This window comes from Heterodontus francisci, chromosome 15, assembly GCF_036365525.1.
Source record: "Heterodontus francisci isolate sHetFra1 chromosome 15, sHetFra1.hap1, whole genome shotgun sequence".
NCBI classification, from domain to species: Eukaryota; Metazoa; Chordata; class Chondrichthyes; order Heterodontiformes; family Heterodontidae; genus Heterodontus; species Heterodontus francisci.
In genome coordinates this window covers 10,093,129-10,118,286 of record NC_090385.1, presented here as the reverse complement: position 1 = coordinate 10,118,286, position 25,158 = coordinate 10,093,129, and positions in this window count along the sequence as shown.

Genomic DNA, 25,158 nt, shown 5'->3' with positions numbered 1-25,158 from the left:
CCGTGCTGGGACCACTGTTGTTTGTGATATACATAAATGATTTGGAGGAAGGTATAGGTGGACTAATTAGCAAGTTTGCAGACGACACTAAGATTGGTGGAGTAGCAGATAGTGAAGGGGACTGTCAGAGAATACAGCAGAATATAGATAGATTGGAGAGTTGGGCAGAGAAATGGCAGATGGAGTTCAATCAGGGCAAATGCGAGGTGATGCATTTTGGAAGATCCAATTCAAGAGTGAACTATACAGTAAATGGAAATGTCCTGGGGAAAATTGATGTCCAGAGAGATTTGGGTGTTCAGGTCCACTGTTCCCTGAAGGTGGCAACGCAGGTAAATAGAGTGGTCAAGAAGGCATACGGCATGCTTTCCTTCATCGGACGGGGTATTGAGTACAAGAGTTGGCAGGTCATGTTACAGTTGTATAGGACTTTGGTTCGGCCACATTTGGAATACTGCGTGCAGTTCTGGTCGCCACATTACCAAAAGGATGTGGATGCTTTGGAGAGGGTGCAGAGGAGGTTCACCAGGATGTTGCCTGGTATGGAGGGCGCTAGCTATGAAGAGAGGTTGAGTAGATTAGGATTATTTTCATTAGAAAGACGGAGGTTGAGGGGGGACCTGATTGAGGTGTACAAAATCATGAGAGGTATAGACAGGGTGGATAGCAAGAGGCTTTTTCCCAGAGTGGGGGATTCAATTACTAGAGGACACGAGTTCAAAGTGAAAGTGGAAAAGTTTAGGGGGATATGCGTGGAAAGTTCTTTACGCAGAGGGTGGTGGGTGCCTGGAACGCGTTGCCAGCAGAGGTGGTAGATGCGGGCACGATGGCGTCTTTTAAGATGTATCTGGACAGATACATGAATGCGCAGGAAGAAAAGAGATACAGACCCTTAGAAAATAGGCGACATGTTTAGATAGACGATCTGGATCGGCGCAGGCTTGGAGGGCCGAAGGGTCTGTTCCTGTGCTGTAATTGTCTTTGTTCTTTGTTCTTTGTTCATAAATAGGGTGACAGGAGTTCCTGTTTCCAACAACGGCACAAAGAAAACTGTTCAGAAATAAATGGGTTTACAACTCGCACAAAATTAGCAATCAGTGGAATAGCATACATGTGTTCAAGGGGAAGCGAGGTTAATATATGAGGGAGATATCAACAGAAGGATATTCTGGTCGGGTAAGATCAAACAGGCTGTGAGGTAATTCGTATAGAGAATAAATACCAGCAAAGACCAGTTGGGCTGAATGGCCTGTTTCTAGGCTGTATGTAGGAAACCTTGCTGCTCCATTTACAATGTGACTAACATGCAGAGATGATGGAAAGGCTTTCCTTCCATAATGAAGCCACACTGACTGGAAAGGATCAATTCATTTGAAAGTCCAATACTATAGGAGATACTGTCGTAGAATTGGTTTGTGGTAATCATTAGTGCTGAAAATGTGATTCCTAGTTATATTGACTGCATGTTTTCCAACAGTTAGATTGATTAGCATTCCCTTTGCTCTGACCCAATACCCATCTTCTGATTGCATCAAGGTGTCAGTGTGGCTCAGTGGTATCTTGCCAAGTCAGAAAATCATGGATTCAAGTCTCATTTCAAGTGTTTGACTGCTTGATCTAGGGTGACACTCCAACACAATACTCTGGGAGTGTTGCACTTCAAAAGTACTTCATTGGTTTTGAAGCACTTTGGGATGTTCTGAGGTCACACAGAGTGCACTACACTTGCAAGTTTTTCTTTCTTTTCTGTGAATTGCAATTTAACATAAAGTAGGACTGGTGTCATACGTAGGCTAGACCAGGAAGGAGGCGGCAGATCGTTAGTAATTAGTTGGGTATTTAGAACAATTGGCAACTAGTATGATGATTTTCCTGGCATCAACTCACAAATTAGTAGATTGATTGAATTCAATTTCACAACTTGATTCGAACTCTTAACTTCTTGGTTGATTGTCCACTCTATAAGCACCAAGCTACTGTAGCCAACATTATATTTGATATTCCCAATTTGGTCTGCTTGATGCTGAGGCTGGACATGGGAAATTGAAGTTCTCCTGCCTCTCCCTGTTCCTCTGCCAGCAAGGGCAAACCTCACTATGATGAGCTACAGTAAACCCTATATGTGGCAAAGAAACAAAACATTCATTCATCTCATTGATCGAGACTAGATTAAATTCTACGTCACTGAGGTTGAGCGGTCCAAGCTACGAAAAAACACTGCAAATGAAACAAAAGCAAAATATTGCCGATGCTGGAAATCTGAAATAAAAACAGTTTTCAGTCCATTCTATCTGTACTAATGCTTTGTCTTTCAGCACATCATTAACATATTGTTTGCCTTTGTTCCATGACCTTCTGGCTAGTTATTATCTGTGACCTTGTCCTATCAACACCTTCTCTTTTGTTATCTCTTGCCCCACCCCCGCTTTCCTTGCTTAAAATCTTTTACATTTTGTATATTTGCCAGTCCTGAAGGAGGGTCACTGACCTGAAACGTTAACTCTGCTTCTCTCTCCACAGACGCTGCCAGACCTGCTGAGTTTTTTCCAGCACTTTCTGTTTTTACTGCAAATAAAACACTTTGGTGCAATTCTTAAATTCACAGGATAATTCTTCATTTCCATTTTTCTTTTAACTTCCTGATTTGATTGGCATGGTTCATTTTAAAACAATATGCACATCAATCCCAGGGCTTTTTTGAGATATACTGCTGGTCAAATAAATTGTGCACTAACTATCCATATTTTAACCGAAATAATGTAAATGTATGGTTGAGTGCCTACAGGTTTTGAACTATTATTAGCGTCAGTTTGTTTCTATATCAGCTTGGTTTATGGAAACGTGCTTTACTCCTTGGAATCATTTAACTTAGGGAAAGCCACACACATAGGAACATAGGAGCAGGAGTAGGCCATTCAACTCACCAAGCCTGCTCCACCATTCAATAAAATCATGCCTGACCATCCACTTCGATGCCTTTTCCCACACTATCCCCATATCCCTTTATGTCATTTGTATTTAGAAATCTGTCAATCTCTGCTTTAAACATACTCAATGACTGAGCTTCCACAGCCCTCTGGGGTAGGGGTAGAGAATTCCAAAGATTCACAACCCTCTGAGTAAAGAAATTTCTCCTCAGTCCTAACTGGCATCCCCCTTATTTTGCAATTGTGTCCCCTGGTTCTAGACTCCCCAACCAGGTGAAACATCTTACCTGCATCTACTCTGTCTATCCCTTAAAGTATTTTGTAGGTCTCAATGAGATTACCTCTTATTCTTTGAAACTCCAGAGAATACAGGCCCAGTTTCCCCAATCTCTCTTCATAGGACAGTCCCGCCATCCTGGGAACAAATCTGGTGAACCTTCATTGCACTCCCTCTATGGCAATAATATCCTTCCTGATGTCAGGGGACCAAAACTGGACACATTACTCCAGGTGCGTTCTAACCAAGGTTCTATACAATTGAAGCAAGACTTATTGACGAGGACACCCAGGTCCCTTTGTACATCTACATTTTCTAATCTCTTATCATTTAAGAAATATACTGCACCTCTATTCCTCCTACCAAGTGGATAACCTCACATTTTTCCACATTATATTCCATCTGCCACGTTCTTGCCCACTCACTAAGTCTGTCCAAATCCCCTTGAAGCTGCTTTGCATCTTCCTCACAACACACATTCCCACCTACTTTCGTGTCATCCGCAAACTTGAAAATATTACATTTGGTCCCCACATCCAAATCATTGATATACATTGTGAACAGCTGGGGCCCAAGTATTGATCCTTGCAGTACCCCACTAGTCACAGCCTGTCAATGGGAGAATGACCCATTTATTCTTACTGTCTGTTTTCTGCCTGTTAACCAATCCCTTAATCCATGCCAGTATATTACCTCCTATCCCATGTGATTTAATTTTGTTAATCAAACTCCTGTGGGGGACTTTAGCAAATGCCTTCTGAAAATCCAAGTGTCCGACGTCCAGCAACTCCCCTATATCAATTCTGTTCGTAACATCCTCAAAAAACACCAGCAGATTCATCAAACATGATTTCCCGTTCATAAATCCATGTTGACTGTGCCCAATCAGAACATTATCATCCAAGTCTCCATTTGTCACATCCTTTTGAATAATTCTAACATTTTCCCTACTACTTATGTAAGGCTAACAGGTCTGTAGTTCCCTGTTTTCTCTCTCCCTCCATTCTTAAATAGTGGGGTGACACTTGCTCCCTTCCAATCTGCAGGAACCGTTCCAGAATCTATAGAATTTTGGAAGATGATCGCCAAATCATCCATTATCTTCATAGCTACCTCTTTCAACACTCTGTAGAATATCAGGTCCCGGAGACTTATCAACCTTCAGTGCCATTAATTTCTCCAATACAACCATCTTACTAATACTAATTTCCTTCAAATCCTCATTCCCCCTTGGATCTCTAATTCTGGGAGATTTCTTGCATCTTTCTTAGTGAAGATGCACAAAGCAATCATTTAGCTTCTCTGCCATTTCTCTATTCCCGATTATAAATTCTCCTGACTCTGCCTGTAATGGACTCACATTTGTCTTCGCCAAACATTACCTTTTTCTGCATCTATAGAAGCTTTTACAGTCTGTTTTTTAATGCTTTTTGCTAGTTTACATTCATATTCAATTCTCCCTTTCTTTATCAGTTTCTTGGTCTTCATTTGCCGTATTCTAAAATCCTCCCAATCCTCAGGTTTACTACAATTTCTGGCAACTTTTTGGGCCTTTTCTTTTAATCTTACACACTCCTGAACTTCCTTTATTAGCCACGGTTGACTGCTTTTACTTTTGGGCTTTTTGTGCCTTGAAGGAATGTATAGTTGCTGTAAACTGTGTAATATTTCTTTGAAGACTATCTATTGCCTATGTACTGTCATACCTTTTAATGTATTTTCCCAATCCACCTCAGCCAATTTGCCCCTCATATCTTCATAATTTCTCTTGTTCAAATTTGACACCCTGCCTTCAGATTGAACTATCTCACTTTCAAACATAACATAAAATTCTATCATCTTATGGTCACTCATCCCAAAAGGTTCTTTTACAACAAGATTATTAATTAGCCCTTTCTTCGCCTGTGCGAGAGTTTAATAGCAATGCTGCATTGCATTAACCAGTATTTTCAGAGCTATCACTGCATTTCTGTCACCAATTTATTTTCCAAATACACCTATGACATGACTGTTTCATAGGATTTACTGAAAACTAAAAGCCATGATATAAAGGGCAGTTACACAATCGTATGATCTCAGCAGGGAGCAGGGGTCTGAGAATTAAGGCAATAGTGTTCTCCCCTTGTCTGTGATATACTTATGGTTTATCTTACCTTCCGGGAGCGGAGCGAAGAGGAGCGGAACGGAGAGGAGCGGAGCAGACCTGTGGGGAGAACGCCGAAAGCGGAGTCTATAAATCAAACATGAGGATCGAGGCCCAGTCTCTTACCTTCTGGGAGCGGAGAGGAGCTCTTCCAGTGCGCCGGAGTTTTGAAAAAAAAGCTAACAGTGATGTCACAGGAGAGCTGCAAGGTGATTGGCTGGTGAGTCACTGCTGTTAGGGAATAGCTCTAAATAGCTGGGTAAGTATCTCAGGTAAGAAAAGTTTAAAATTTAAAGTTTATTTCAAAAATAGTAAGTAGTGTTTTTTTTGTAGGGAGTTCTGCAGTAACGAGGACCAGGGAAGAAGGGCCTGAGAGTAACTGATATTATTGGATATTAAGATCTTCCAGAGGTTTAATTTAATTTAAAGTGTTAAGTCATGGCAGGAGAGCTCAAAGCTGTGATGTGTTCCTCATGCTCCATGTCGGAAGCCGGGAACATTTCCAGTGCCCGGGACCAGCATGTGCGCAGGAAGTGTGGCCGGTTGCAACTCCTGGAAGCCCAGGTTTCGGAGCTGGAGTGGCAGCTGGGGACCTGTGGAGCATCCACGAGGCAGAGAGTATCGTGGATAGCATGTATAGAGAGGTGGTCACACCGCAGGCTCAGACCCCACAGGCAGGAAGGGAATGGGTGACCACCAAGCAGAGCAAGAGGATGAGGGAGGCAGTTCAGGAATCTCCTGTGGCTATTCCCCTGCTAAACAAATATACATGCTTTGGATACTGTTGGGGGGAATGGCCTTTCAGGGGAAAGCAGCAACAGCCCAATTCGTTGCACCACGGTTGGCTTTGCTGCACAAGGGAGGAGTAAAAAGTGTGGGAATGCAACAGTTATAGGGGATTCAATTGTAAGGGGAATAGCAAGGCATTTTTTTTGGCAGGTTGGTATGTTGCCTCCCTGGTGCAAGGGTCAAGGATGTCTCAGAGCGGTTACAGGACATTCTGAAGGGGGAGGGTGAACAGCCAGTGGTCGTAGTATGCATTGGTACAAATGACATAGCTTAAAATAAAGGATGAGATCCTAAAAGCAGAATGTAGGGAGTTAGAAAGTAAGTTGAAAAGTAGGACCTCAAAGGTAGTGATCTCAGGATTACTACCACTGCCACGTGCTAGTCAGAGTAGAAATAGCAGGATACATCGGATGAATACGTGACTGAAGAGATGCTGTGAGGGGGAGGGTTTTAAATTCCTGGGGCATTGGGACTGGTTCTGGGGGAGGTGGAACCAGTACAAACTGGACGGGTTACATGTGAGCAGGACCAGGACTGATGTCCCAGGGGGGAGTATTTGCGAGAGTGGCTGGGGAGGGTTTAAACTAAAATGGCAGGGGGATGGGAACCTTTGCAAGGAGTCAGAGGAGGGGGGATCAAGAACAAAAGACAGTAAGGGGAATAAAAAAAGTGATAGGCAGAAAAATCAATGGCCAGAATCAAACAGGGCCAGAGTGAAAAATAGTGGGACAAGGACAAGTAATGTTAAAAAGACGAACCTTAAGGCTTTGTGCCTTAACGCGCAGAGCGTTCGCAATAAAGTGGATGAATTAATCGCGCAAATAAATGTAAACGGGTCTGATGTAGTTGGGATTATAGAGACATGGCTGCAAGGTGACCAGGGATGGGAAATGAACATCCAGGGATATTCAGCATTTAGGAAGGACAGACAAAAAGCAAAAAGGGGTGGAGTTGCATTGCTGGTTAAACAGGAAATTAACGTAATAGTGAGGAAAGATATTCGCTCTGACGATGTGGAGTCTGTATGGGTAGAGCTGAGAAAAACTAAGGGGCAAAAAACATTAGTGGGGGTTGTATATAAACCCCCAAACTGTAGTGGCGATGTTGGGAATGGCATTAAACAGGAAATAAGAGATACATGTGATAAGGGAACATCTGTAATTATGGGTGAATTTCATCTACATATAGATTGGGAAAATCAAATTAGTCACAATACCGCAGAGGAGGAATTCTTGGAGTGTATACAGGATGGTTTTCTGGACCAATTCATTGAGGAACCAACTAGAGAACAGGCCATCCTAGACTGGGTATTGTGTAATGAGAGAGGAATAATTGACAATTTAGTGGTGTGAGACCCCTTGGGGATGAGCGACCATAATATGATAGAATTCTTCATCAAGATGGAGAGTGACGTAGTTGATTCTGAGACTAGGGTCCTGAATCTTAGTAAAGGAAAGTACGAAGTTATGAGGTGCGAGTTGGCCATGACAGATCGGGAAACGTTACTTAAAGGGATGACGGTGGATAGGCAATGGCAAACATTTAAAGAGCGCGTGGATGAATTGCAACAATTGTTTATCCCTGTCTGGCACATAAGTAAAACGGGAAAGGTAGCCAAACCATGGCTTACAAGGGAAATTAGAGATAGCATTAGATCCAAGGAAGAGGCATATAAATTTGCCAGGAAAAATAACAGACCTGTCGATTGGGAGCAGTTTAGAATTCAGCAAAGGATGGACTAAGGGATTGACTAAGAAGGGGAAAATAGAGTACGAGAGCAAGCTTGTGGGGAACATAAAAACTGACTGTGAAAGTTTCTATAGGTATGTGAAGAGAAAAGGATTGGGGAAGACAAATGGAGGTCCCTTACAGTCAGAAACAGGGGAATTTATTATGGGGAATAAAGAAATGGCTGACCAACTAAATGCATACTTTGTCTTCACAAAGGAGGACACAAATATCATACCATAAATGTTGGGGAACACAGGTCTTAGTGAGAGAGAGGAACTGAAAGAAATCAGTATTAGTAGAGAAATGGTGTTGGGGAAATTGATGGGATTGAAGGCCGATAACTCCCAGGGCCTGATGGTCTGCATCCCAGAGTACTTAAAGAAGTGGCCCTAGAAATAGTGGATGCATTGGTGGTCATCTTCCAAGATTCTATGGACTCATGAACAGTTCTTACAGATTGGAGGGTAGCTAATGTAACCCCACTATTTAAAAAGGGAGGTAGAGAGAAAGCAGGGAATTATAGACCAGTCAGCCTGACGTCAGTAATGGGGAAAATTCCAGAGTCCATTATCAAAGATTTTATAGCAGAGCACTTAGAGAACAGTGGTAGAATCAGGCAGAGTCAGCATGGATTTACGAAAGGGAAATCATGCTTGACAAATCGACTCGAATTCTTCGAGGATGTAACTAGTAGAGTTGATGAGGGGGAGCCAGTGGATGTGGTTTAATTGGACTTTCAGAAGGCTTTCGTGTAAAATTAAAGTGTATGGGATTGGGGTAGTGTATTGCGATGGATAGAAAATTGGTTGGCGGACAGGAAACAAAGAGTAGGGATAAATAGGTCTTTTTCAGAATGGCAGGCAGTGACTAGTGGGGTACCGCAGGGATCAGTGCTCGGACTCCAGCATTCACAATATACATTAATGATTTAGATGAGGGAACTAAATGTAATATCTCCAAATTTGCAGATGACACAAAACTGGGCGGAAGGGTGAGTTGTGAGGAGGATGCAGAGAGGCTTCAGGGTGATTTGGACAAGTTGAGTGAGTGAGCTAATGCATGACAAATGCAGTATAATGTGGATAAATGCGAGGTTATCCACTTTGGTAGCAAAAACAGGAAGGCAGATTATTATCTGAATGGCTATAAACTGAGAGAGGGGAATATGCCACGAGACCTGGGGTGTTCTCGTACACCAGTCGCTGAAGGTAAGCATGCAGGTGCAACAGGCGGTAAAAAAGGCAAATGGTATGTTGGCCTTCATAGTGAGAGGATTTGAGTACAGAAGCAGGGATGTCTTGCTGCAATTATACAGGGCCTTGGTGAGGCTTCACCTGGAATATTGTGTGCAGTTTTGGTCTCCTTATCTGAGGAAGGATGTTCTTGCTATAGAGGGAGTGCAGCGAAGGTTTACCAGACTGATTCCTGGGATGGCGGGACTTACTTATGAGGAGAGATTGAGTTGGTTAGGATTATATTCGCTGGAGTTCAGAAGAGGGGGGGATCTCATAGAAACCTATAAAATTCTAACAGGACTTGACAGGAAAGATGCAGGAAGGATGTTCCTGATGGTGGGGGAGTCCAGAACCAGGGGTCATAGTCTAAGGATATGGGGTAAACCTTTCAGGACTGAGATGAGGAAAAATTTCTTCACCCAGAGAGTGGTGAGCCTGTGGAATTCACTACCATAGAAAGCAATTGAGGCCAAAACATTGTATGTTTTCAAGAAGGAGTTAGATATATCTCTTGGGTCTAAAGGGATCAAAGGGTATGGGGCAAAAGGTGGAACAGGCTACTGAGTTGGATGATCAGCCATGATCATAATGAATGGCGGAGCAGGCTCGAACAGCAGAATGGCCTACTCCTGCTCCTATTTTCTATGTTTCTATCTTCAATCTGTGTATTCTGGTTACTGCCAGTGGAATTAGTTTCCCCTTATGCATTCTATAAAAAACGCTTTATAATGTTGAATGCCACTATTCAATTCCCCCTTAACCTTCTTTGCTCTGAGGAGAACAATTCCATTTCTCTCGTCGTCTCACACAACTGAAACCTGACATAAAAATAGAAAATGTTGGAAATACTCAGCAGGCTAGGCAGTATCTGTGGAGAAAGAAAGAGAATTAACGTTTCAGGTCACTGAATTTTCATCGAATCAATCTTCAACTGAAATCTGGCAACCCTGGTATCATTCTAGTAAATCTCCTCTGCATCTTCTTCCTAAGAGGAATGTATCAAGATGAAGATGATCATGTGGGGGAAGCTGAGAAACTATTGCAGAAGATAGTTTACCCACTCAGATAAGTAACAGACAAACCAACCAAGAGCAGTCCTGCATTGCAGGAAATTATAATATTCAACTGTGCTGAAGGCTGCAGAGTGAATAGTGCACCACCATTTCAGTCACCAAGAATGTTCCTTGTGACATTGGTTCAGATTGTTGCAGTTTGTGGGTGAGTAGATCGACATTGACATTGGATTGAAGTCATGTTGGTGAGTACAGCCCCCCAGTCCTCCACGTCTGATAAATTGAGCTCCGTCTGCCTGAAGCTCGGATGCAAACAGTTGTGTTTCCGGAGTGTTAGAATGGGAAATTTACTACCACAAAGTGTAGTTGAGGCAAATAGTGCAGATGCTTTTAAGGGATTGGTAAACACATGACAAAGAAAGGAAAAGAAAGTTATGCTGATGGAATAGGAGGAAGAGGCATGGGAGAAGGTTCATGTGGAGCATGAACACGAAAGTAGATCTGTTGGACTGAATGGTCTAATTCTATGTTGTAGACTCTGTTTACCTCTAAAATGTTTTCATGTCGAAAGCAAATATTGGAAAGTATCATTTTATTTAAGTCACAGAATGGGTTAAATCATGCTCCAATTAAAATAACATTATTAGCCTCATTTGACATGGTCACAAACAGATGGCCTTTATTTAACATCAATAGGTGGCATGGGTTTAATCAACTGTTTATCTTGCCCATCTGTTCAGTGAATTTTATTTAACATGCCCCTTTAGCGATAACTATTCTGAAAATGTCAAACATATTGAGTGACATTTGAAGTCTCTGATTTTCATGTCGGCAACTAAAAAAATCATGAAACCTTCACAGGGGTTATCATAAAACCCTGCTACGTGACTTTGACTTTCAACAGCAATCTGAAATGTTAGCGGTCCTCAAAACAAAAGCAGGTACTGATTTTTGGAAAATCACAAACAGAGCAGAAAAATATATGGTATTGCTGCGAAGACAGATACATTCATTCTCATTCTGAGTGGCTGGACTAAAATGCCAGTTGTCATAGAAACTGCAAAAAATGAGACCAAACACAGCTGCAGTACCATGACCAGTTAATTTCACTAGCTGTGTATAATACTTCCTTAAACGCAAAGTCCATTGTCATTTTACTGTGCTAATTTACCAACGGCTCTGGGTAATAGAATTGAAATGCAGCCACTTTCCAGAAGTTTCCTGTTTCATATTGTGTGTGTCATGCAGGCCCCCACCTGTCAAGAATGAGGCACATTAATTTTGCCACATGGCCATTAAATTTCAAATTGTTGCTGGGAAGAAGAAAAGGTCTGTGACAAGGGGTTGCCAAGCCCCTGGCCGGAAAAACATTTTTGCGTATTAACAGACAGTGTTTGGAACAAAGGAGCTATCCCCTACTCCAATACAATCCACAAACAGACATGGTCAAACCAGTTAGTCACATGACTAACCTGCTTGGCAGTCTAGGTTTTTTTTTTCTGAATTGTACAGTTTGAACTGAGAGTCTGCAGAAAGCTGTTTGCTCCTGGATTGAAAAGACCTCTCCTGGCTGGCTCACCACAGCCTCTCCTGTCTGCTCCCATTTCTTTCTCACGGAGCTCCAAAACCTACTGAACATACATGAACCCCAAGAGAGAAAAGTCTCCTACAGCGAACAAGGTTTAAGAAGAATACTGGGCCCCAACGAAAAGCGAGATCTATCTATAATCAAGGACTCTACAGTGAGCTGGAAAAACCGTAACAACTCTTCAGATATAGCCTCAAACTTTTCCACTGTATTTTTCTTCTGCTCTTTTCTGTCTCTATTTGCATGTATCGCAAATGCATGCTAATGTGGGGCATGGCCTGTATCTGTAGGTGTTAACTGAATTAGAGTTTAAGTTTAAATAAATTTCAACTTTTCTTCTTTAAACCTAAGAAAGCCTGTTTGTGCTGGTTTCTTTGCCTTATAATTGGAAAGCGGTGATCAAGGATCCTCCAAGGGGGAGCTAAAGCACAGTGTGTTTAAAATTAGATCCTGTTACAGTAAGGCCAGGTGAAGACTGAAAGGGAACCCTGGACCTCTTTCTCATCTGGTCGTAACAGTGTGGCATTCACCTTTACTCAGAGTTTTGCATCATCAATATGTGACAAACGTATTGTATTTTAACTCAAATTATTTGTTCCACTTCACAATCTACCTCAAAGCAGACTAATAGTTAACATGAAGGATTAAGCGTGAAGGGCTCCTAAACCTTTAACAATAACTACTTGCATTTATATAGCACCTTTAACATAATAAATTGTCTCAAGGCACTTCACAGCAAAATTTTCAAACAAATTTGACATCGAGGCACAAAAGGAGATAGTAGGACAGATTGCTAAAAGCTTGGTCAAAGGTTTTAAGGAGTGAACATATTAATAACATAAGGTTGCAAGGGATAAGTAAGCATTGTATGTGACCAATGGTCTCTAAAAATTTGTTGTGTGTGGCCAGTTTTATCAATGTACAGTCCCATAAAATTCTTTTGCACAACCGTGCACACAGGATATTGGTCATGAGAAAAAGCCTGTGCAGTACCATCCAGGCTGCTTAGCAGGAACATTGCATGTGACTGAATATTTCAGAGAGTATAACAGCTCCACCAAGTAGAGGGAGCAGGCAAAATGCAGAGGCCTTAAAATTTATGCATGAAAGTTAGTTGAGAAACTGATCTAAGGAAAAAGAGACACAGAAACAGAATATAGAAAAGAAATAGACTATAATTCTAAGCAGAATTGTAAATAATGTATGTCAGTGGAGATAGTTACCTTCAATCCAGCCTTAGGCTGTAAGAAAATAGCTAGTATTTCAATGCAAATATATATCTAAGCATTGTCTGAATCTAAGAACGTAGGAAATAGGAGCAGGACTAGGCCATTCGTCCTGTCGAGCCTGCTCCACCATTCAAACAGATCATGGCTGATCATCTACCTCTATGCTATTTTTCTCCACTATCCCCATAACCCTTGATGTCATTAGTATCCTGAAATTTATCGATTTCTGTCTTGAACATGCTCAATGATTGAGCTTCCACAGCCCTCTAGGGTAGAGAATTCCAAATAGTCACCACCCTCTGAGTAAAGAAATTTCTCCTCATTGCAGTTTTAAATGTCATACCCCTTAATCTGAGACTGTGTCCCCTGGTTCTAGACTCACCAGCCAGAGGAAACATCCTATCCACATCCACCCTGTCATGCCCTGTAAGAATTTTGTAAGTTTCAATGAGATCACCTCTCATTTTCTGAAACTCTAGAGAATACAGGCCCAGTTTCTGCAATCTGCCCTCATAAAACAATCCTGCCAACCCAGTGATTAGTCTGGTGAACCTCCACTGCACTCCCTCTATGGCAAGTATATCCTTCCTTAGATAAGGAGACTAAAACTGTGCACAATATTCCAGGTGTGGTCTCACCAAGGCCCTATACAATTGCAGCAAGACATCTCTACTCCTGTACTCAAATCCCTTTGCAATGAAGCAACATACCATTTGCCTTTCTAATTGCTTGCTGCACCTGCGTACTAGTTTTCAGTGACTCTTGGAAAGTGGGGGCGGGGTAGGAGGGGTGGTGGGTAATGTCACCGGACTAGTAATTTAGAGACCAGGCTAATGCTCTGGGGCATGTGTTCAAATCCCACCACGGCAGTTGGTAAAACTTGAATTTGATTAATAAATCTGGAATTAAAAAAAGCTAATATAATGGTGACCATGAAACCATTGTTGATCGCTGTAAAAACCCATCTGGCTCACTGAGGTCCTTTCGGGAAGGAAATCTGCCATCCTTACCTGGTCTGGCTTACATGTGACTCCAGACCCACAGCAATGTGGTTGACTCTTAAATGGTCTAGCAAGCCACTAAGTTCAAGGGCAATTAGGGATGGGCAATAAATGCTGTCTTTGTCGGTGATGCCCACATCCCACAAATAAAAAAAATGAACAAGGACACCCAGGTCCCTTTGAACATCAACACTGAGCAACCTTTCACCATTTAAGAAATACTCTGCATTTCTGTTTTTTCTACCAAAGTGGATCACCTCACATATTATACACATTATATTCCATCTGCCATGTTCTTGCTCATTCACTTAGCCTGTCCAAGTCCCCTTGACACCTCCTTGCATCCTCCTCAAAACTTACATGCCCACCTAGTTTGGTGTCATCAGCAAATTTGGAAATATTACAATTGGTCCCAATCATTTATATAGATTGTGAACAGTTGTTGCCCCAGCACTGATCCTTGCGGTACCCCACACTAGTAACAGCCTGCCATCCTGAGAATGATCAGTTTATTCCTATTCTCGGCTTTCTGTCTGTTAACCAATTCTCAATCCATACCAGTATATACCCAAAATGGCATGTGCTCTAATTTTGTTCACTAACCTCCTGTGTAGGACCTTAGTCACTGGAATTTCATTCGCTACTGATCAATTATTGCACTGGTATGGAATCTTAATATGATTAATGTACCAAAATTATGCAACTTTATTCACAGATCCATAAAATATTGGCTGCTGAGGTCTGGGAGCAGCTGCTGCTCAACAAGGTAATTCTCTAAGCCACGGGCTATGAAAATCGGAGGTGTACTGGATGCTGGCCCCATAACACTGTATAAGGCCAACAGAGGATTTGAGGGCATGCAAGCTGGTAGTAATTTGGAGCAAAGTGCAGGAGGGGTTACTAGTTTCTCACCCTGCAGTGAGCTGATTGAGCAGACAGTCAGTATGCATTGCTAGGACTATGACTCGTTGCCAATTGAAAAACTTTGGGAGGGACCAGACATCATCCTGGCATGTCATTTGTTAATGGACCTTGGCAGCAAATGAATATGTTTCTTAAAAGGGACGGTCGTGGTAGGAGTGTTAGGGGACTTGTATATGTGTCTGACTTTTCCCAGACCTGTTCTTCATATCTTCCAGTTTTTACAATGTAGATCAGAGAAGATTTTGTGAAAGATGGTCCTCGACCATTTAGAAATGTACAATTTGCTTTGCTTGACAAAGAATGTTTGGTTTTACCTGTCAGTGCAATGAGAAACGTAATTCCTGATGAGCATGGTTTCGGAGGCTGTTGGTTACCCTTCCCTAGGATTGAATTATGGTGCTGCACCATTTCCAAATTTGACAGAGGGATTCGACTGGAAGTATTGGAACAGTCAGATTGGTGGTTAGTTGTAAACCTTATATGCTGTTGAGACTTTGACTTTGTTAACAATAAATTTAGTGTTCGATAATTGGATTCTCCCTAAGGCAAAGCCTTGTGTTTATGTTCTATTTAAATATTCTTGCATTAGCTTGATCCTTTCTTCTATTGATGTTGCTTGTTCCTTCTTCTTCAACATTTTGAGATGTAGATTTATGATTTGCATTGTTCCTAGTCAAACTTCAAAAGAGCAATATAAATATATCCCAGGGGCATTCTCGTGGCTCACAGGCACTGCTAAGCCCATTGAAATGAGGTCTGGAGAATCTGTGAATTTGTGAATCTCAGCCTTATTTCAGTGGGTAGTATTCTCCTGCCTCTAGCTCGGAAAGTTTTGTGTTCAAATCCCATTTTAGAGGCTTAAACACCCCATTTACCATAACACACCAGTGTTGTACTATGGGAGTTCTACCTTTGGGGGAGATGTTAAACTGAGACTCCTTCCACCCACTCAGGTAACAGTAAAGAATCCCATGGTACTATTTCAAAGCAGAGCAGGGAGTTCCGCCTGGTGTTCTGTCCAATGTTTAACCCCCAAACAACATTACTGAAAAATGTTCTAGTCATTATCACATTGCCATTTGTGGGATCTTGCTGCACACAAATTGACTGTCATGTTTCCTACATTGCAACAGTGACGACACTTCAATGACTGTAAAGTGCTTTGGGACATCCTGATGTTGTGAAAGCTGCTGTATAAAGGCAGGTCTTTCTTCTTTATGGGTTTGATGAAATCCTTGATATAGCTTATGATTTGGGTTAGTAGCAGAAGATTTGGCAAAGTATGTGGACTTTAATTATTTTATATCCAACTGGGAAGTATGAGTTCAAAGCTCTGTAAGATGCTGCACGTTATTGTATTCTTTGCTATTGCACAGTTATTTGTTTAGTAAAGCTGTTTCTTTAGTGTGCAGCCTATAACATGGTCTGCTAAAGGCTTGTTCTAATGCTTCCTGACATTTATTTTTATTTAGAGATACAGCACTGAAACAGGCCCTTCAGCCCACCGAGTCTGTGCCGACCAACAACCACCCATTTATACTAATCCTACATTAACCCCATATTCTCTACCACATCCCCAACATTCTCCTACCACCGACCTACACGAGGGGCAATTTACAATGGCCAATTTACCTATCAACCTGCAAGTCTTTTGGCTGTGGGAGGAAACCGGAGCACCCGGCGGAAACCCACACGGTCACAGGGAGAACTTGCAAACTCCACACAGGCAATACCCAGAACTGAACCCGGGTTGCTGGAGCTGTGAGGCTGCGGTGCTAACCACTGCGCCACCTATATATATATATATATATATATATATATATATATATATATATATATATATATATATACATACATACATACACGCAGACACATAAGTTGTCGTCATTATTGTTGTATTAGCTGCACTACACTATCATCAAATTGAGGAAAGCAAACCTTTGTGTACTTAAATGTACATTATATTTTTAATGTTAGAAAAACTCTTCCCTCTGTTAGCTCTTGTCTAACATTAGATACTCAGTGGAAGAAGTGAAGAGGAATAGAATACAGGCAAGTAGAAGCCATGTTTCAGCTATGCAAAGCCCTGGTCAGACCACATCTGAAGTACTGCGAACAGCTCTGGGCAGCACACCTTACTAAAGATATACTGGCCTTGGAGGGAGTGCAACATAGGTTTACCAGAATGACACCTGGACTCCAAGGGTTAAATTATGAGGACAGATTACACAAACCCAGGCTGTATTGCCTGGAATTTAGAAAGCTAAGGGGTAATTTGATCAATATTTTCAAGATATTAAGGGGAACAGATTGGGAGCAACCTATTTCCGCTAGTTGATGAATCTAAGACTTGAAGACATAGTCAAGAAATTAGAGCCAGACCTTTCAGGAGTAAAATTAGGAAACAATTCTGCATATAAAATATGTAGAAGTTTGGAACTCTTCCACAAATGGCAATTGATGCTGGATCGATTGTTAATTTTAAAACAGAGATTTTTTGTTAGGACAAACACAGGCATCGGAGTTAGGATGTAGATCAGCCATGATCTCATTGAATGGCGAACAGGCTCAAGGGGGGAAATCGCAAACTCCTGTTCGCAAGTTCCTGGAAGTCTCTTTTTAAACTTTAATTTTAACTTTTAAACTTTAGCAACTACAGGTACACTCTTTGGAGGTGATCTTAAAGGTTACTACTAAATTCCAAACTAACAAGAATTTCTGGTGCAGTTACACTACTTCTGGGTTACTGAGTCAAAGCCACTTCACAGTAATGCATAACTTCCAGTTACAACTAAACTCAACATTTCTCTTTGGTTTGAAATGAACAGAAGTAGATAACTAAAGGGTACACTGCACATCTAGAAGAACACGCAAGGGCTTTTGACAGATCCAGCAAGGCAAATACAGCATTTATCGCCCATCCATAATTGCCCATGAGAGGTTGTGGTAAGCTGCCTTCTTGAACTGCTGAAGTCCATATGGAGCACCCACAGTGCTGTTAGGAAGAGACTTCCAGGGCTTTGACCCAGTGACAGTGAAGGAAAAGTGATATAATTCCAAGTCAGGATGGTGTGCGGCTTGGAGGGGAACTTGCAGGTGGTGGTATTCCAATGCGTCTGCTACCATTGTCCTTCTAGGTGGTAGAGTTTGCAGGTTTGGAAGGTACTGGCGAAGGAGGTTTGGTGGGTTGTTGCAGTGCATCTTGTATATGGTACACACTGCTGACACTGTGTGTTGGTGGTGGAGTGAGTGAATATTTAAGGTATTGGACAGGGTTCTGATCATACGAACATACGAATTAGGAGCAGGAGTAGGCCACTCGGCCCTTCGAGCCTGCTCCACCATTCGACAAGATCATGACTGATCTGATTGTAACCTCAACTTCACATTCTGGCCTACCCCCAATAATCTTTCACCCCCCCCTTACTTATCAAGAATCTATCTACCTCATATTCAAAAATTCTGCTTCCACCACCTTTTGAGGAAGAGTACTCTGGGTGGGGGACTTCAATGTCCATCACCAAGAGTGGCTCGGTAGCACCACTACTGACCGAGCTGGCCGAGTCCCAAAGGACATAGCTGCTAGACTGGGTCTGCGGCAGGTGGTGGGGGAACCAACACGAGGGAAAAACATACTTGACCTCATCCTCACCAATCTATCTGCCGCAGATGCTTCTGTCCATGACTGTATTGGTAGGAGTGACCACCGCACAGTCCTTGTGGAGACGAAGTCCCGCCTTCACATTGAGGATACCGTCCGTCATGTTGTGTGGCACTATCACCGTGCTAAATTGGATAGATTTCGAACAGATCTAGCAATGCAAAACTGGGCATCCATGAGGCGCTGTGGGCCATCAGCAGCAGCAGAATTGTACTCAACCACAATCTGGAACCTCGTGGTCCGGCATATCCCCCACTCTACCATTACCATCAAGCCAGGAGACCAACCCTGGTTCAATGAAGAGTGCAGGAGGGCATGCCAGGAGCAGCACCAGGCATACCTCAAAATGAGGTGTCAACCTGGTGAAGCTACAACCCAGGACTATCTGCATGCCAAACTGCGTAAGCAGCATGCGATAGACAGAGCTAAGCGATCCCATAACCAACGGATCAGATCTAAGCTCTGCAGTCCTGCCACATCCAGCCGTGAATGGTGGTGGACAATTAAACAACTAACTGGAGAAGGTGGCTCCACAAATATCCCCATCATTGAGCCCAGCATATCAGTGTGAAAGATAAGGCTGAAGCATTTGCAACAATTTTCAGCCAGACGTGCCGAGTTGATGAACAATCTCGGGCTCCTCCTGATGTCCCCAGCATCACAGATGCCAGACTTCAGCCAATTTGATTCACTCCGTGTGATATCAAGAAATGACTGAAGGCACTGGATACTGCAAAAGCTATGGGCCCTGACAATATTCCGGCAATAGCACTGAAGACCTGTGCTCCAGAACTTGCCGCGCCCCTAGCCAAGCTGTTCCAGTACAGCGACAACACAGGCATCTACCCTAAAATGTGGAAAATTGCCCAGGGTGTGTCCTGTACACAAAAAGCAGGACAAGTCCAACCCGGCCCCATCAGCCTACTCTCAATCATCAGTAAAGTGATGGAAGGTGTCATCAACAGTGCCATCAAGCGGCACTTGCTTAGCAATAACCTACTCAGTGACGCTCAGTTTGGGTTCCGCCAGGGTCACTCAGCTCCTGACCTCATTACAGCCTTGGTTCAAACATGGACAAAAGAGCTAAACTCAAGAGGTGAGGTGAGAGTGACTGCCTTTGACATCAAGGCAGCATTTGACTGAGTATGGCATCAAGGAGCCCTAGCAAAATTGAGGTCAATGGGAATCAGGGGGAAAACCCTCCACAGGCTGGAGTAATACCTAGCGCAAAGGAAGACGGTTGTGGTTGTTGGAGGTCAATCGTCTGAGCTCCAGGACATCACTGCAGTAGTTCCTCAGGGTAGCGTCCTGGGCCCAACCATCTTCAGCTGCTTCATCAATGACCTTCCTTTAATCATTAGGTCAGAAGTGGGGATGTTCGCTGATGATTGCACAATGTTCAGCACCATTCGTGACTCCTCAGATACTGAAGCAGTCCGTGTAGAAATGCAGCAAATTATTGTGCAAAGCAGGAGCTCATGGTGTAGTGGGTAACATATTAGCATGGATAGAAGATCGGCTGGCTAGCAGAAAACAGAGTGTATGTACAAATGGTCCTTTTCTGATTGGCAGGATGTGATGAGTGGAGTCCTGCAGGGGTCTGTGCTGGGGCCTCAACTTTTTACAATTTATATCAATAACTTGGACGAGGGGAGCAATGGCATGGTAACTAAATTTGCAGAGGACACAAAGATAGGTAAGAAAGTATGTTGTGAAGAGGACATAAGGAGGTTGCAGACCGATATCGATAGGTTGAGTGAGTGGGCAAAAATCTGGCAGGTGGAGTATAATGTGGGAAAATGTGAAGTTGTTCACTTTGGCAGGAAGAATAAAAATCAAAGTATTACCTAAATGGAGAACGACTGCAGAATTCTGAGGTGCAGAAGAATCTAGGTGTTTGACTGCATGAGTCACAAAAAGTTAGTATGCGGGCACAGTAAGTCATAAATAAGGATAATGGAATGCTATCCTTTATTATGAGTGGAATTGAAAATAAAAGTAAGGATGTTATGCTTCAGTTATACAGCGCATTGGTGAGAACACGTCTCGAATACTGTGTGCAGTTTTGGTATCTTTATTTAAGGAAGGATGTAAATGTGTTGGAGGTGGTTCAGAGGAGGTTTACTAGATTGATACCTGGGAATAAATGGGTTGTCTTATGAGGAAAGATTGGACAGACTGGGCTTATTTTCAGTATGGAAGAGTGAGGAGAGACTTGATTGAAGTATATAAGATCCTGAACGGCCTTGACTAGGTGGATGTGGATAGGATGTTTCCACTTGTGGGTGAGTCCAGAATTAGGGGGCACTGTTTTAGGATAGAGATGAGGAGAATTTTTTTTTCTCAGAGGGTTGTGTGACTTTGGAACTCTCTTGCTCAGAAGGTGGTGGAGACGGGGTCATTGAATATTTTTAAGGCGGAGGTAGATAGATTCTTATTAGGCGAGGGTGTCAAAGGTTATCGGGGATAGATGGGTCTATGAAATTCGAGACACAAACAGATCAGCAATGATCTTATTGAAAGGCCTAGCAGACTGAAGGGCCGCTGTACTGGAGACCCATGCAAATATTCCCCAGTCATTAGATAAGCTGTGAGGTGGGGGGGGGGGGGGCTGTGCAGACCATCATGATTGGCAGGGGGCTGGTATACTGGGGTGTGGGGGGCTGCTGGGTGCAGGGACATAGAGAAAGAGAGGCCCACAGTTTTCATGTGGGATCCAGAGGAGAACTTTTCTTCTTCCTGGCTCACAAGGACACCTCAAACCTGTTGTATAAATGTGTCTTCCTGGTCATCGCTCCCCCTCGGCTCAGGTCCTTAGATTCGAATGATGTTTAAAAGCAGCACCCCCAGTTCTATTTGTGGGTACCATGCTCACCTACTCAAAATGCTCAGGTTAATATCTGGACCTGGAAAGAAGCCAGTGGGATCGGAGGGGGATATTGCACCGTTCTTATTTTAACTTCACCCCGAGCACCCAGTCCTGCTCCTTTCACCACTGTCCAAGCCTAATATTTGCTCGGCCAGTGCTTGTGGGGGAGGGTGGTTAAAATCAGGGCCCCAGACCTCAGCTTTTCTTGACAGGAAACATTGAGGCAACAAAAGAACTAGAGATTTGAATGTCTAGCTTTGTGGAAGCCAGAACAATTTGCTAAGTGCTGAAGCAGTTACCTTATTATTCATAGATTTCTGCTTTGTGTTAAAATGGATTTTCCAATGTTCAGAAGGCTAAAGGTTGAAGATTAGACACAGATTCATTTCTGATTCTCATGAAAACACATATTAAGATAAAGATGTCACAGTTGGTATCTAGAATATGCAATTTTTGCAGAATATCAACTATTCAAAACCCACTTTCTTTTGCAGCTTTAATTACAACATTAGAGACAGTGACAGCACATGATAACTTCCTTCTATTCTCATCTCACACTCCAGAGATGTTCTACTGAGCACCTGTAACCTTAATCTCAGCCTTAATCCACAAAATTATGTGCCATGTGAGCCGCATGGAAGATGGCAGGATCCCCAAAGACACATTGTACAGCGAGCTCGCCACTGGTATCAGACCCACCGGCCGTCCATGTCTTCGCTTTAAAGACGTCTGCAAACGCGACATGAAGACCTGTGACATTGATCACAAGTCGTGGGAGTCAGTTGCCAGCGTTCGCCAGAGCTGGCAGGCAGCCATAAAGGCGGGGCTAAAGTGTGGCGAGTCGAAGAGACTTAGTAGTTGGCAGGAAAAAAGACAGAGGCGCAAGGGAAGAGCCAACTGTGTAACAGCCCCGACAAACAAATTTTTCTGCAGCACCTGTGGAAGAGCCTGTCACTCTAGAATTGGCCTTTATAGCCACTCCAGGCGCTGCTCCACACACCACTGACCACCTCCAGGCGCGTATCCATTGTCTCTCGAGACAAGGAGGCCAAAGAAATCCACAAAATATAAAGGTTACCTAATTCTTAACTGCTCTGGTTTCTGTCCTACTTTGGAGCAGTAATTTTTGAGAGTGCAGGTAAAATTGAACAACCCTTATGATTAAAAATTCAAGGTAATCTTTCATACTTTCAAATTGATAAATTATCATATCAGCATCAATTTAAGTTTATATGGGAATATGGTCCAGTTTCAATGAACCACACAAGGCGCTTTAGGCAACATGGTCACTTGTTTAGACATTTGCTGCCTCAGAATAACTGTTTTAGAATTGGCCCTGGAGAAATAATCCAAGCTGACACTCCAGTGCAATACTGAAGAAACAGTTCTACACTCTTGGATGTAATGCTTCACATGACAGTCTTTGAAGTAAAGCTGGAGAATTCTTACTGGTGTCCTGGTCAATATTTATCCCTCAGTCCACATCTAAAGAAAACAGATTTCATTGCCACTTTTGGGAGCTTGCTGTGCAAAAGTTGGATGTGCTGTGTTTCTGACATTAATACAGTGAATACACTTCAAAAGCACTTAATTGGTTGTAAGGTGCTTTGGGAGAGCCTGAGGTTGTGAAAGGTTGTGTAAGTTATTCTTTCTTTTCTGAGTCTCAGAATGTTGACGGTTGACAAGCTTACCATAGGGAGCTGGGATCAGCACTAAACAGCAGAGCTTCCGGCCATGAAGACGCCCTGTGGAAATTCTCTGCTCTATTTCCTCAAGCCTCTGTGTCACAGAATGCTTTCTGCAGTATCTAAAGAAATTAACAGCAACAGAATTAGACTAGGTTTCTGCAACAACCAGTAGCAGAAAACACGGGCCAAAAAATTCATTGATTTATTTGCATTCCCTTAATTTCATTATGATTTGGTCAATTTCTTCTGGAACAAAAAAAAACCTATAACAAGAAAAGGCAGTTTGCGAGCTTGATGAACTATCCCACTCCTTTCAAAATGCATGCATTCCTTGTGGAATATGCTGCTGGCTGGTGCAGTGGGTACTGACTCTCTGACTCCAAGAGGGAGCTGAACCTGTTCTTAATCAGGGAAAGGGTCACAACATATAGAAAGTCAGTGTCTGCCTAGATAATTTGTGGCCCATGTGATCTCCTGGACTGGTTTCAATTGCCCGAAGGGATGGAGAGGAATTTTCACAATACATTTTTCCCTTATAGGTCCTGGGTTCGTTTTGCCTCTCCCAGGAGATTGCATGCTGTGGAGGAGGGAAGTAGAGGGAGTGTGAGACAGGATAGAGGGGTTTGAGGGGTTTGAGTGAGAGGGAAGAAGTCTTTAGTTATGATGCTCTGACCGTCATGGGTCTGATGGACTGGTTGGTCTTTTCCTGCCTGTCAATTTGGTATGTTTGCAAGCATGGACCCTCCCCCGCATAATTAATCATCAGAAGAAGTGTGAGGTGATGCATTTGGGGAGGTCAAACAAAGCAAAGGAATACACAATTAATGGGACAATACTGAGAGGTGTAGAGGAAGTACTGACCTTGGAGAGAATGTCCACAGATCCCTGAAGGTAGCAGGACAGATCGATAAGGTGGTTAAGAAGGCATTTAGAATCATTTCCTTTATTAGCCGAGGTATAGAATATAAGAGTAGAGAGGTTATGCTGGGACCGTATAACTCATTGGTTAGGCCACATCTTGAGTACTGTGTCTGCAGTTCTGGTCACCTCATTACAGAAATGTAATTGCACTAGAAAGAGTACAGAGGAGATTTATGAGGATTTTTCCAGGACTGGAAAATTGCATCAATGGAGGACAGATTGGATAGGCTGGGGTCATTCTCCTTGGAACAGAGAAGGCTGAGGAGAGATCTGATTGAAATGTACAAAATTGTGAGGGGCCTGGACAGAGTGGATTGGAAAGGCCTATTCACCTTAGCAGAGAGGTCAGTGACTAGGGGGCATTGATTTAAAAGTGATTGGTAGAAAGATTAGAGGGGAGATGAGAAAAGATTTTTCCACCCAGAATGTGGGAGGAGTCTGGAGCTCACTGCCTGAAAGGATAGTAGAGGCAGAAACCCTCAACTTATTTAAAAACTGTCTGGATATGCACCTCAAGTGTTGTAACTTGCAGAACTACAGACCAAATGCTGGAAAGTGGGAGTCGACTGAGTGGCTCATTTTTCGACAGGTGCAGAATGATGGACCCAGTGGCCTCTTTCTGTGCCATAAACATCCTATGATTCTAAGAAGAGTTTCAACATTTCTTCTTGATCAACGAGGAGAGCCATGATCATATTGAATGGCGGAGCAGGTTCAAAGGACTGATTGGCCTACTCCTGCTCTTATTTCTTATGTTCTTATGAAATGAAAAGGAAGAGAGATGTATAAAAGGCAGCTGATCCAATTCCGGCCTTTTTACATACCTCCCAAAGTTAAAATTACCTAGCCTTGTGTTTATGAAGCCTAAGAAGGTTTTAGTAGCTGCTGTTAAAAGTGAGCATTAAATTCATTAGCTGTGGGCAGTCAAGTAAAATTGCATAGGCAACCATTATGCTTCCTTATTAAGATGTCAAATGCCGGCAAACTCGGTTGGTAGAAGAATTAACTGATTGTGCTTTCGGCACAGGGGATAGTTTAAAGCTGTGATAAGGTTCTTGCTGCTGAAAGTAGCAGCTGCCTTCAGAAGATAAGTACATTAAAGTCAAATGAAAAAAATCACGGCGTTGTTAACTTGGAGTGTAAAATCTAACCGATGCTTTTG